The sequence below is a fragment of the Tachysurus fulvidraco genome, chromosome 19, assembly GCF_022655615.1.
Source record: "Tachysurus fulvidraco isolate hzauxx_2018 chromosome 19, HZAU_PFXX_2.0, whole genome shotgun sequence".
Taxonomy (NCBI): domain Eukaryota; kingdom Metazoa; phylum Chordata; class Actinopteri; order Siluriformes; family Bagridae; genus Tachysurus; species Tachysurus fulvidraco.
Genome location: NC_062536.1, coordinates 1,073,084 through 1,085,108, shown reverse-complemented (window position 1 = coordinate 1,085,108; position 12,025 = coordinate 1,073,084). Strand labels below are relative to the sequence as shown.

The following is a 12,025-nucleotide window of genomic DNA, read 5'->3' as shown; positions in this document are numbered from 1 at the left end:
CATTTTGAAATGTCTTCACTCTACGTACATGTGGAAGGACTGTATTTACTGTATCTACAGAGATCTCAGTGTCAGTAGGGGCGTGGAATAAGTGAGAAAATCTTAGATTTAGTTTGATGGCCCATTAACAACGCATCAAGCTTAATTGTAGTATAGTATTCAGGTCATAACCAATTTATGGTCTCTTTAATGTTATGTTTTCTAAATGAAGTACATTCACACTATTCTGTAAATAGACACATGCAAATGAATCATCTTTGTACCTTTTTTCCCTTTTTCAAAACAAAAGCCCTTTTGGTAAATATTTTAAACAGTCAGTGATCAAACCATAAAGAAGTTGTTCCTATCTGTGCATGGTATAATTTATATATTTATAGCTTTGCAAGCTATGACTAAAAACATTTTTTTATTGTTTATTTTATTGTTTATTGTTTTTTTTTATTGTTTACCAAACTTGCTTACCTTTTTAATGTAGAAGAAAGACTTTCAGAGATACCAGGAGCTTTCCTGCTACTTTATATGCTTGCAGTGGACCAAGATCAATCAGTGATGCAAGATGCAGAATCACTATCTCTGGATGAATGTTTTTAACAAGCTCGAAGGACCTGTAATGTTCCAAATACCAAGATGAAAGTTTGTCAGTGCTAAATGACACACGGTTGTCAACAACCATAATGCTGACAATCCTATAAAATTCTGGCAAACCACTGCACTGCCCAGCAGAAATAAGCAAACATTTGCTGAGGCTTTGTTGCAAGTGAAAGAAGCACATTCTTGAAATTATGAGTATCGTGCACAACCTTTTTAAATAACTGTATTTGCCTCGAATCTAATAGTCCATAATTCCACTAATGGCCCAAAGCAGTGGATCAGGTGTGGATAATGATCAACAAAGTGATATTTTGGTCATATGCTGAAATCAGGAAAAGTCTCTGCAAGTAATTTATGATGTTCTACAATTTTATTCTCCAAATAGCACAATGTCTCATCTGAGAACTTTGTAGATACAACCAAATCTACAATGTCTTTGAGGTCCATTAAGATCTCCCACGCAGAGTCATTTTCTGGGATACTGCTGCCAATCATGAGAGGGAGTAATCACAACCGTGTCCAATTTTCATGTCTATTGCCACTGATTTTTCCTTTTGCAAAGCTTGTTTTGGGAATTTTCTGTAGTTTATTCAGACGAACTGCATACTTGTAGGGAAATGAATTGATACGACTATTTAGTTCCTGAAGTGATATGAATCCTTTTGAAATCAAGTCCTTCAGACATTGAGACAATTCAAGAGGGACGATCCCTTCAAAAAGGTCGTGTAAAACATCTGGTGGAAATTCTGTAATTGGATGAAAGTATGATAAGTGCTTGCTCAGAACACATTCCGTTTTCATACCATTCAAACTACAGAGCTTGTCATTCTGAAGTGCAGAGAATCATGTTGTTCTGGAGTTCTTAACTGAAAGTATCCAGGCTCAGTGCTTGCAATTTGTTGATGACTTGTTAGGCAGAATCTGCAAAAGTTGTCCACAATGAAGCTTTCCTGGAAGCCTGCAAGGCCATGTGCTCCAAGGTTATCTGTACAGACACAAAACACAGTTCCTTTCACGTACCTCTGTAGAGCCGGGACAAATATCCTCACCTGTTCCAGTGTCTTTATATCCTTAACCAATGGTTCAAGGAACCTCTCATAACCACTCATCTCATCACTCTCTTTCCAAGAACTGCTAGAGTAATTAAATTTAGACTAGAATTACATTTTGAAGTCAAATTCAGAATGACCCAATATACAGCTGAAACTTTGTGAATCTTTCTTGAGGTGCCGAGAGGGTTGCAGACTTCAAAGTCATCTATATATAAACCCAAAGCTATGCTACTTTCTTTTTCTCTTTGTATCTTCCATCCTGAAAAGACTTGTATTGACCAGGTAAAGACTCTTGATTGAACACAACCTTGTCCAAAAACAGTTGACCTCCAAGTAAACACTCCAGCTGTTTTGCAATTGAAACATAGACATAAGCATTTTTTTTGTGTCCTGTCATACAAATATTCAACAGGTTTAATCAGTTCAAACTGCTCCTGAAAATACAGATTTCTTCTGTAATCTGTAGCGAATTTGCCTTGTGCTGAAGTTGTTACAAAAAGAGGATTTGTTTGAAAAAATGCATCTGCAATGTCTTGAACAACCTGATTCTTACAGTATCTGTTACAATGTTATGCTTGGCAAGTATCGCCCTAATTCTATCAGGAGCATAACACTGAAAAATCTAAAATGTCATTTGCCAGTGCCATTTTCTTTGCGTCTTCAGATGAAAGCAAGTGAAATTCTGTCTGAAACGTAGGATAAGTGAAAGTGACGTGACATACGGCTAAGTACTGTGACCCATACTCAGAATTCGTTCTCTGCATGTAACCCATCCAAAGTGCGCACACACACACACACACACACACACACACACACACAACACATGAACACATGCCCGGGGAGCAGTTGGAGGGGTTCAGTGCCTTGTTCAAGGGCACCTCAGTCATGGTATTGCTGGCCCGAGACTCTAACCCACAACCTTAGGGTTAGGACTCAAATTCTTTAACCATAAGGCCATGACCTCCCCTCATGTATTTAACAATATGTATTTAACAATGTTCATAGCCATAAAAAAAATCTGCTTTACTGTATAAACTAATGTTATATGCACAATTTTTAGGCTTTCAGTCAGTTAAAATGAGATTACCTCACGGCCGAGTGACAGCCACGTTTTTTAAAATGTTAAATCTACTTTATTATAAATTATTTCTGTGTTTTGATATGGAGTTCACTTGATGGTAACCTATGTTTTCAGGACATCCAATTTCCCGCTCTACATTTTGTTTAACTTCACTGTGAGGTAAATTCAGCAGCAAACGGGATTCATTCACTACGAGCTACTACATAATATATCTGTTTTTATTCAGGATTAAAGTTAAATTCCTGTTCTCCTGTACAGCCTGAAACAAGCGGGAATATCTGGGGGCAGCTCAGGATAAATAAGGTTTGAAACTAAACATGTTCAGCCGCCATTTTATTCATGACACACCCAGGATCATTAGGATCATTTAGGAGCAATTCTTGGATAAAATGCCTTTTGGCTGACATTAACATTGTTAACTAATAGTTGGGTTAAAATAATTTAATTGGGATTTGGGAGACTTTGAGTCAGCAACGAAGAATGCTCTTTATTACATGTGAAAATGACGCAGTTAGTGTTTAATTAATGAATCAGTTTCACTTATTTATTGTAAAGTAAATTACAATAAATTATCCCCCCCCCACACACACACACGCGCGCGCTTCAGTGACAGAACTTCGCTCAACACCTTGTAAGTACTTTATTTATTCACACACACCTTATTTATCATTTTTACGTGAACTCATTTCAACTACTAAATCAGTTTTCGCCATCAATATGCCCTTCCGACATTTCTAACAACGCTACGGTATGAAGTTTAATGTCCATGTTCTCTAAACTAGCGTTAATGCCCCGTTGCTGCGGGCTCCATCTCAAATTGAGCACTCACTCACTCACTAGGTTGCCTAAATATGATGGTCATATGATGTTGTTTGGAACCCTAACCCTAGTGCCCTAGCGCGCGATTTGGAACTCTGTATGTCATTTTTACCTTCAATTCATCTGTTTTCGGGAAGTTTTGCTCATCTCACACAACGCTAAACTTTAAGGTAAAAAAATACATATTAATTTAATTATTAATATATTTATCATCTAGAAGTACATCAAAATAGGTAGACAACAAAAACGAGCCAAAATTAACCAAACAAGTTGTAAAAACGTATTAGCCTTGTTAAGCTAGCTTCAAACACCTAATGAACTATATGTTATCTGTGAATAAAATACTTACAGAAATATTCTCAGCGTCATTAGAAAACGAATTAACAGCCATACCGTGTAATATAGTTATTTTATTTATGTTTTAATGTCGTTAATTATCAACAAAATAAAGTGGGCATAGTCTGAGGATTAGCTAATTACGTTAGCCACCTAGCTTACTTCGTTACATTTAAATAAGGTAATGACATTTTCTCAGATTAAAAAATAGTTAAAAACTGTTATGTTGGCATGATGGGAATGATTATGAATACAGAATGTTGTAATGTTGTTATAAAGTGCAAGTAGTGCAACTGAAGACTGAGATGTGCAAAAAGTCAAGCTGAGGTAGTGGACACTCCAGTATATGTCCAAGCTCTAGATGTTCTCCTGGTTGAGAATCTGAATGACCTGTGGGATGAATCTTCTCCATTTCCAAGTCCATTGTTGTGATGGGCGAGGTCTTTTACTATCTTCCTGTCCTTCCGATCCCAAACTAAGTTGGCTTCACATGAGGATGCTCAGTGGTGCAGGTGTAGAAGATTCTTGACATCTAAGGGAGCAGTTTAAAGTCCTTTAAACATTTATGGTGGTGATGCTCATTCAACACAAGCCATTCCTTAATCACCCCACACTCAACAAAGGTCATCACTCACCTTCCATTCAACACGAGCCACTCCTAACTCATTTTGCCTGTGCTTACACACAAGATGATTCCAACTCAACACAAGCTAGTCTTTACTCACCCCCCTACTCAACACCAGCTGTTCCAAACACATAGACACAAGGCATCTTGATATAGTTTGTACTGAATATTTGATATATGTGATTATCAGCTCACAGTCACTTTTCACATCTTAGTTTCAGTTGTTTTTATATTTTATAATTCTTAGAAGGATTTCTGTGTTTCTGCTACCTTCATATCATTTAAGCCTTGTAAAGAGTAAACAGCACCCACTTGACAGTTTGTGTTTTTTTCTTTTAATGCAGTGAGTCAGAGTCCTTCCTGTTCCAAGTCACAATGAGCTGGAGCTTCTTAACTAGCCTCTTAGAAGAAATTCACAACCATTCGACATATTTGGGAAAAATTTGGCTCATGGTCCTTGTGGTTTTTCGGATCGTTCTCACTGCCGTGGGTGGCGAGTCCATCTATTCTAATGAACAGAGCAGCTTTGTGTGTAACACACTCCAGCTGGGCTGCAAGAATGTATGCTTTAATGCCTTTTTGCCACTCTCACACGTCCACTTCTGGGTATTTCAGATCATTTTGGTGTTCACCCCTTCTCTGTTGTACCTCAGCTATGCAATGAACAAGATTCCCCGTTTGGAAGAAGGCAAAGAGGGCACTTCAGTGAAATTTTCCGAGAGTAGAAAGTTTCCCCTGGGCAGACGTCAGACAGACAAGCAGTGAGGGAGCAACCATGGCAGCGAAATGGCTGAGTGGAAGCTGTCTGTTTGGATTTAAGATGCAAACCAATAAGATCTGCTCCAAAACCAAAAGTGAACTTTTATCAATACTGCCAAGATTTTCTTTTTCTGGAGACACAGGAGAGGCCATCTGTGTTAGACACACTTTTAGTATTTTTTTTGCTACACAGACAGAGCACAGATAATTTTTGTTTTTGTTTTTTTTTTTGTTTTTATGGCAGCAATAGATTGAAAATGTTCCTTCAGCTAAGCTTTTTGGATCCACTTTATAGTGGATGAATTAAAATGGAAAAAAAAACTTTTTTTTTTTTGTTTTGTTAGCTGTATTTATTCTGTTAGCTCAGAATAATTACAACATTCACACAGTGCTAGCATTAGGGCTGCTGGCATAAGGACTGGTATTGATTATTTCAGCCAACATTTAAAGGAATATGCCAAGGGCCGAGAGTTTTTGGATATCAGACCTGAAATAGTTTTCCTTTAAACATTGAGCTTATCTAGAGCACAATCATAGGAATATTCGAAAAGGAACTGAACTGAGGTAACAGTTAGTGTCTGATTCTCATTGAGGATAGTGTTGTTTTGCTGATGAACTGCACTTTGGGTAAAAGTTAAAGCATTTCCTGGTTGTTTTCTTACTCGTTGTTATTTTTGTATTTTTTTTTATAAATAATATAAAGTGAGTAAGATTCTCAAGAGAGAATCGACTTATCAGCATTACCCAAAGTGCATTGTTGCAGTTTGCGTTTCAAGATGGATGATTAATCTAAATTTCACATGTTAACAGTAGCAATAAAATACTTTATTTCCTACATATAAAGGTTTTTGTTTCCTCTAACATGAAATTTCAGTTTACAGCAGGCTCATGAATATAAATTTGTGATTTAACATGCTCTGAAAAGATGAGGTTGTTTTATTACAACATAATCATTGTTTTTTAGTTTTCTCACAACAATAGCAAGTTAAACATGTGGCAAATTAACCAGCAAACTTGGTCCTAAATTGTGTTCTGTGGTAAATTGTGTTCTTGTGTTCTTCATACAGCCACCGATGGTGAGACAGCAACTCATGCAGTAATGTTGGTAAAAACAGGGCACTTCAGCACCATTGGTGTGGGTGTGGGGCAGGGCTGCAGCAACAGCAGCAGGCCAATCAGAGCCTGCAAAGTGAAGACATGACACAAATAATGGATATCTTCAATAAATTATGTAAAACATGAATAAATGTGTTTTATAGCTTAACAAGCTTTCAGTTTACAAGTTTAATCATTTCACACATTTTTGGTATTGTTTGGATGGGACTAGTTTCCTAGACATTTGCATTATTCTCTGTTACAAAAAAGTTATTTATCATGTGAAGCACTGTTTGTATATTATAGGCAAACATTCTCCACATAGTAGTATTCAGAATAAATATTCCTGTAGTATCTTTTTAATGTGGTAGCTCAGTGGTTAAGAGCAATGGCCTACTGAGCAGAAGTGTATGAGTTTAATTCCCAGGTCCACTGTTGGAACCTTGAGCAAGGCCCTTAACCAAGTTCTCCACTTGGGCATACCTCTGTCTTGGTCATAAAGTGTGATGAATTCTTAATCAGCTGATAATTGCTTTGGGAAGTTTTACCGGCAGTCTCTATAAAGGCCGGTCTAGAAAAGCTGATCAGCTGATGCAAAACTGGCTTCACTGGTCTGGCAATTCTACATGGTGTGGGGAAAAAGACAATACATTAGCAATCTGCAACCTGTGTAAATTCCATGGGTTTGGAAAGCACCCAAAGCATTTTAACAGCACAAACCTCATCAGACATTTGAAGGTAAGTCACATAAAGGAATATGAGCAGTTTTAAAATTTGGCTAGCGCTAAGAGAGAGCGAGAGATTTTAGCAAATCAAGTGTCACTCAGTCAGCTGTCGGTAATAGAGACCTTTCAAATACAGCAACCCTACTGCAAGGACAGTAAAAAGCTTAAAGAAATATCAGACAAGATAATGGAATTCAGCCGCTGTCTGTTGTGAAAGACAAAGGGTTCCGGCGACTCATATCCTATTTGGATTCAAGGTACACTATATGCTAGGGTGAAAATATTTCACAGATGTATGCCTGCCACAGTTATACGAAAGTGTTTACACGTCAGCAGACTTACAGTTTGAAGGATAACATCAGATCAGTTAGTTTCACAAGTGACATTTGGAGTGTGAGTGTATGTCCATGTTGTGCCTCAATGTGCAGTTTGTTAATCAAAACTTCAAACTACAAAAAGTTGTTCTTCATTCTCAAGAGATGTCAGGGTCACACACTGCGGAGGCTCTTGCTGCTGCATTTAACTACATGTTTGCTGCATGGGGAATCCCGAAGAAAAAAGTACACGTTATTCTAAAGGATAATGCAAAGAACATGGAAAAGGCGAAGAGACCAATCTACGCAGCCTGCCGTGTATGATGCATTCACTCCAGTTTGCCGTGGTCGAGGAAGTTATGTCACAATGCAGCATCGCTGATATAAAAAATGTTTTTTTTTTTTATTGTTTTTTTTTTTTACTTTTTTATTATGCATACAGACAATTCAATATTTACAGAAGAGAAATTAGATGCAAGATACAACAAAGACCAACAGAACATACATAACAGTATGGAAACAAATAGAAAATGGGGTATGAGGAAGGTGACAATAGCAATATTATTATTATTATTATTATTATTATTATTATTATTATTATTATTATTAACAACAACAACAATAATAATAATGGTAATATTGATACAGCTATTAATGATAGGGTATTATAAAGCTGCCTCTGCTACCCCTCATGGCCATGGCATAGGATAGACCCTCGCCCGCGTCATAGCACTAGGCTATCAAGGTGAGGTGCTGCGGTGTCCAGGGTCCCAAGATACCCATACCCGTCCCACACATGCCACGCTTACCCTGTCTTTGTGTATTGTGTGTATGTGTATATATATAGATAATTGCCTCAGGATGACATATCATCTGTCACTTGAAACACTACCCGCTTGCTTACTACTGACTGCAAGAGACTATAGCAGACTACAACTATCTACCATCTTCTAAATACTGTATATGCTTGGCTTTAAAAAAAACTGTAAATTAAGGTGTAATTACAATTACTGTAATCTCAATTAATGTGTATAATTAATCTAATACTACTTTAAAAATATATATTTAAATATTATCTTTACTATTTGTACTATGATTGTATATGTAACATTTTAAACTCACATTTAGCCTCTGTAACTTTCAATTCAATTCAATTCAAGTTTATTTGTATAGCACTTTTTACAATAGACATTGTCACAAAGCAGTTTTACAGAACATAATCATAGAGCAGAAGGTAAACATAAGGAGAAATATAAAGAATTAATATAATAAAATTCAAGATATATATAGTTCACACAGTGTGCATGTATGTATGCATGTATGTATGTATGTATTTATTTATCCCCAATGAGCAAGTCTGAGGTGACTCGGGCAGCAGTGGCAAGGAAAAATCCCTTAGATTTGTAGAGGAAGAAACCTTGAGAGGAACCAGACTCAAATGGGACCCTCAACCTCATATGGGTGACACTGGGGGTGTGATTACAAATATACAGTAAACAAATGTTGTATTGGTTTAAAATTGCATGGAGTTCAGATCTCCTCTTAGTGTCACAGAGTCCAACTGGAGCTGGTAGATCTGTAGATGTCTCAAGATTCTCACAGAGTCACCCTCATCTCGGTGGAGCTCCAAAAACTTCATCGCATGGAAGACTATCGGAGCTGGTGCAATGTCTGGATGCCTCGGGATGGGTACAAAGAGAGAAGCAGAGTAGAGGGATTAACATATCTGCTGTTCATAAAAAGTGTGCAAATCTAGTGTAATAGTACACGATATTATGGGTTGTATTATGTGTATGCCTGACTAAAGAGATGAGTTTTTAACCTACATTTAAACTGGGAAAGTGTGTCTGAGCCCCGAACACTATCAGGAAGACTATTCCAAAGTTTGGGAGCTAAAAAAGAAAACGCTCTACCACCTTTAGTAGACTTAGATATTCTGGGAACTAGCAGAAGTCCTGAGTTCTGTGATCAAAAGACAAGTTGCTGTCTATTAAACACCAGATCTTTCACTGTCAAGCAACTAGTAACAGTACATCCCTCTAAAGGGAGGGATGAGTTTCTGTGTGCTGGTTTTTTGACCTATAAGTAGTATTTCTGTCAGAGTTTAACAGCTCATCCAGTCTTTTATTTATCCAACTTCACCAACTTCAGCCTTTGAACATTATAATTTCATTTGTCAAATATATAATTTGTTTGTCACATAGAGGTGAAACAACAGTATTTTTTTTCTTCTATTTTTCAAGTGCCCATTTACCTTATTCCTTCCATGCTCTGATGAAGATGCCATGCGCGCTCTCCTGTTCACTGATCTGGGATCTGTTGTGAGGCGGAGTGCGGCTGTCACTTGGCCATGAGGTAATCTCACTAACTGAATGAAAGCCTAAATTGCACATATAACATTTAGTTTATAGAGTAAAGCAGAATTTTTTACGGCTATGAACATCGTTAAATACATATTGTTAAATACATGGGGGAAGTCATGGCCTAATGGTTAGAGAGTTTGACTACTAACCCTAAGGTTGTGGGTTCGAGTCTCGGGCCGTCAATATCACTACTGAGGTGCCCACCGAACTCTACAAAATCTACAACTAAAACTAGGATTAACATGGTTTTCTCTGGTAGCTTCAGGCTAATGTGATTCCAATACATAAGCTAAGCAGCAAATTGCAGTTTCAGGAAAAGAGAAATGTTTTTAAGAACCCACATCGCATTAAAGCACAGATGATCAGTGTAGTGGGATCCCACTAATGAAATCACTGGGCATGCTTTTGGACTTGTGCTGCAATGACACGTTGACGTCATGGATTATGTTGACTACGAAAATACGTTGACGCGTGAAATGCGTTGACGCGTCACACTGTTTACATTCATCTCGCGTAATGGACGGCTTCTGCTCCTGGGAATGGAGAAAGTTCCAGTATATCACAAAAAGCTAGACCACGATTATCAAAAGTATGGGAATACTTTAAATGGTCCTTTGTTCCCTTTGCAAAACCGAAATGGCGTACCATGGCAGCACAACTGCGATGCACGAGCACCTCAGAAGAAAACATTCTGGCGCTCTCCGACCTCAAAAGGACGAGCCATCTTTGTAAGTATTTATTATTACAATTAGTTTTGGGAGTAATTGTTGCGTTCTTACCTGCTGTGTTATGGTCAAGAATTAATTAATATATGCTAGGTAATAATGGTAATGCTAATCGCTAATGGTATAAACTGTAAACATATACTGTTTATCTTTGCCGACGATAAAGCAAACTTTAACTTTTAATTTACATGAACTGGTTGTTGGAAGTTTGTGCACACAGACTTAAACTAATAGATTTACATTAACATTTGGCTGTAATCTAGTAGTGTACGTGAACATATAGATAAATAGGCTACTAGTGCATTCTTGTTTACCTTTGACACAAGCCAATTAAATAAAATATAATGATATGTAGGTGATAAACGGGTCGCCGTGCCGTGCACGGCACGGAAGTCAAAGTGGCCACTAGGGGATGACCCAGAAACAAGCTTCAATTCAAACTTTAAACTTCAAATCCTCCAAAACCACGAAAAAGCCTATTTACCTATTAAAGTTTATACTCTCAATATTTTTTAAGCCCACACACAAAGCATAATATGATTCACAGCCTTCATACAATTAGAAAAAAATTTTGGACAAAACTGACCTAGGTGGCACTATACCCTTTTTTTTTTTCCTTACCTTTAGACGCGTCTCTTTCTTCACTGGGGTAATATATTCCAAAACAAATAATCCACAAAAATCCACACAGGTCCAAGGAATTGAAATCTGTAAGCCTTTTAATCCAAAACGGTCGTGCCGCAAATATTCCGTTAGTGTTCTGAAAACTGGAAACAGTAGTGCGCCATCATCTCGTTTTGCCGCTCTAACTTCTAATTGGGATATTCAAAAATTCAAAGTCTATGTCATATTTATAGCCCAGGTCCTAACGAATCAAATAAGCCCTCATTTGAGCCAATCGGTGCTTGTATGGCAGAGATAGACGGCTGAGAAGCCAATGATGGCATGACCTCATTTTTGGGAACCCGCCTTTGACTGACAATTACTCCTTCCAATAGCAATGAAATGGGCCGGGACCTATACAGCTGTTTAGCCAATAAGCAGATGATTCCAACGCTATGCGGCATGCCTTATCTTCTTTGCTTGTGTCTGCGTGAACTGGATGCGCAAAAGAATACTTGCGTAATCCCTGACCTTTTGTCCCTCTCACAGCTCAGGGTGTCAAGTTACAGGCCTGTTTTCACACCAGAGTGATAGAGAGAGAGTCTAGGCTTATTTATGGCTTGTCAGACTGAGCCTGCAGCCTTTTATTTCAAAGTTATACAGTAAACAAGTACACAAAAACGCTGCACCCGACGACCATGTCCGTAGAAAATTATTTTTATTGAAGCCATTTTTGGGTCTTTTGACTTGAATTTTTTTTTGGTGAAAGCCAAGACATGTGGCTATGACCCGCAGTTGTTATTTGGTCCCTAGCATGTTCCAGAAAAATAAGATTAATCAGTTTATCAGGTAAACAACCCAGGCAATGAAACCCAGGAAATGAAAACCTTCCATTCTAGCCCCTGTAACTTTGTGCCAGTAAGGCCTAGATCAATCT

The 12,025-nt window shown here is 37.7% G+C and overlaps 1 long non-coding RNA gene across 1 annotated transcript; it reads left to right on the top strand.

The window, feature by feature from the left end:
• Nucleotides 1-3,628: 3,628 nt before the first annotated feature.
• LOC113663793 lies at nt 3,629-6,526 on the top strand. The gene is made up of 3 exons (XR_003445546.2): nt 3,629-3,713; nt 4,849-5,065; nt 5,158-6,526. It is a non-coding gene; the product is annotated as an uncharacterized LOC113663793 (long non-coding RNA).
• Nucleotides 6,527-12,025: the final 5,499 nt, after the last annotated feature.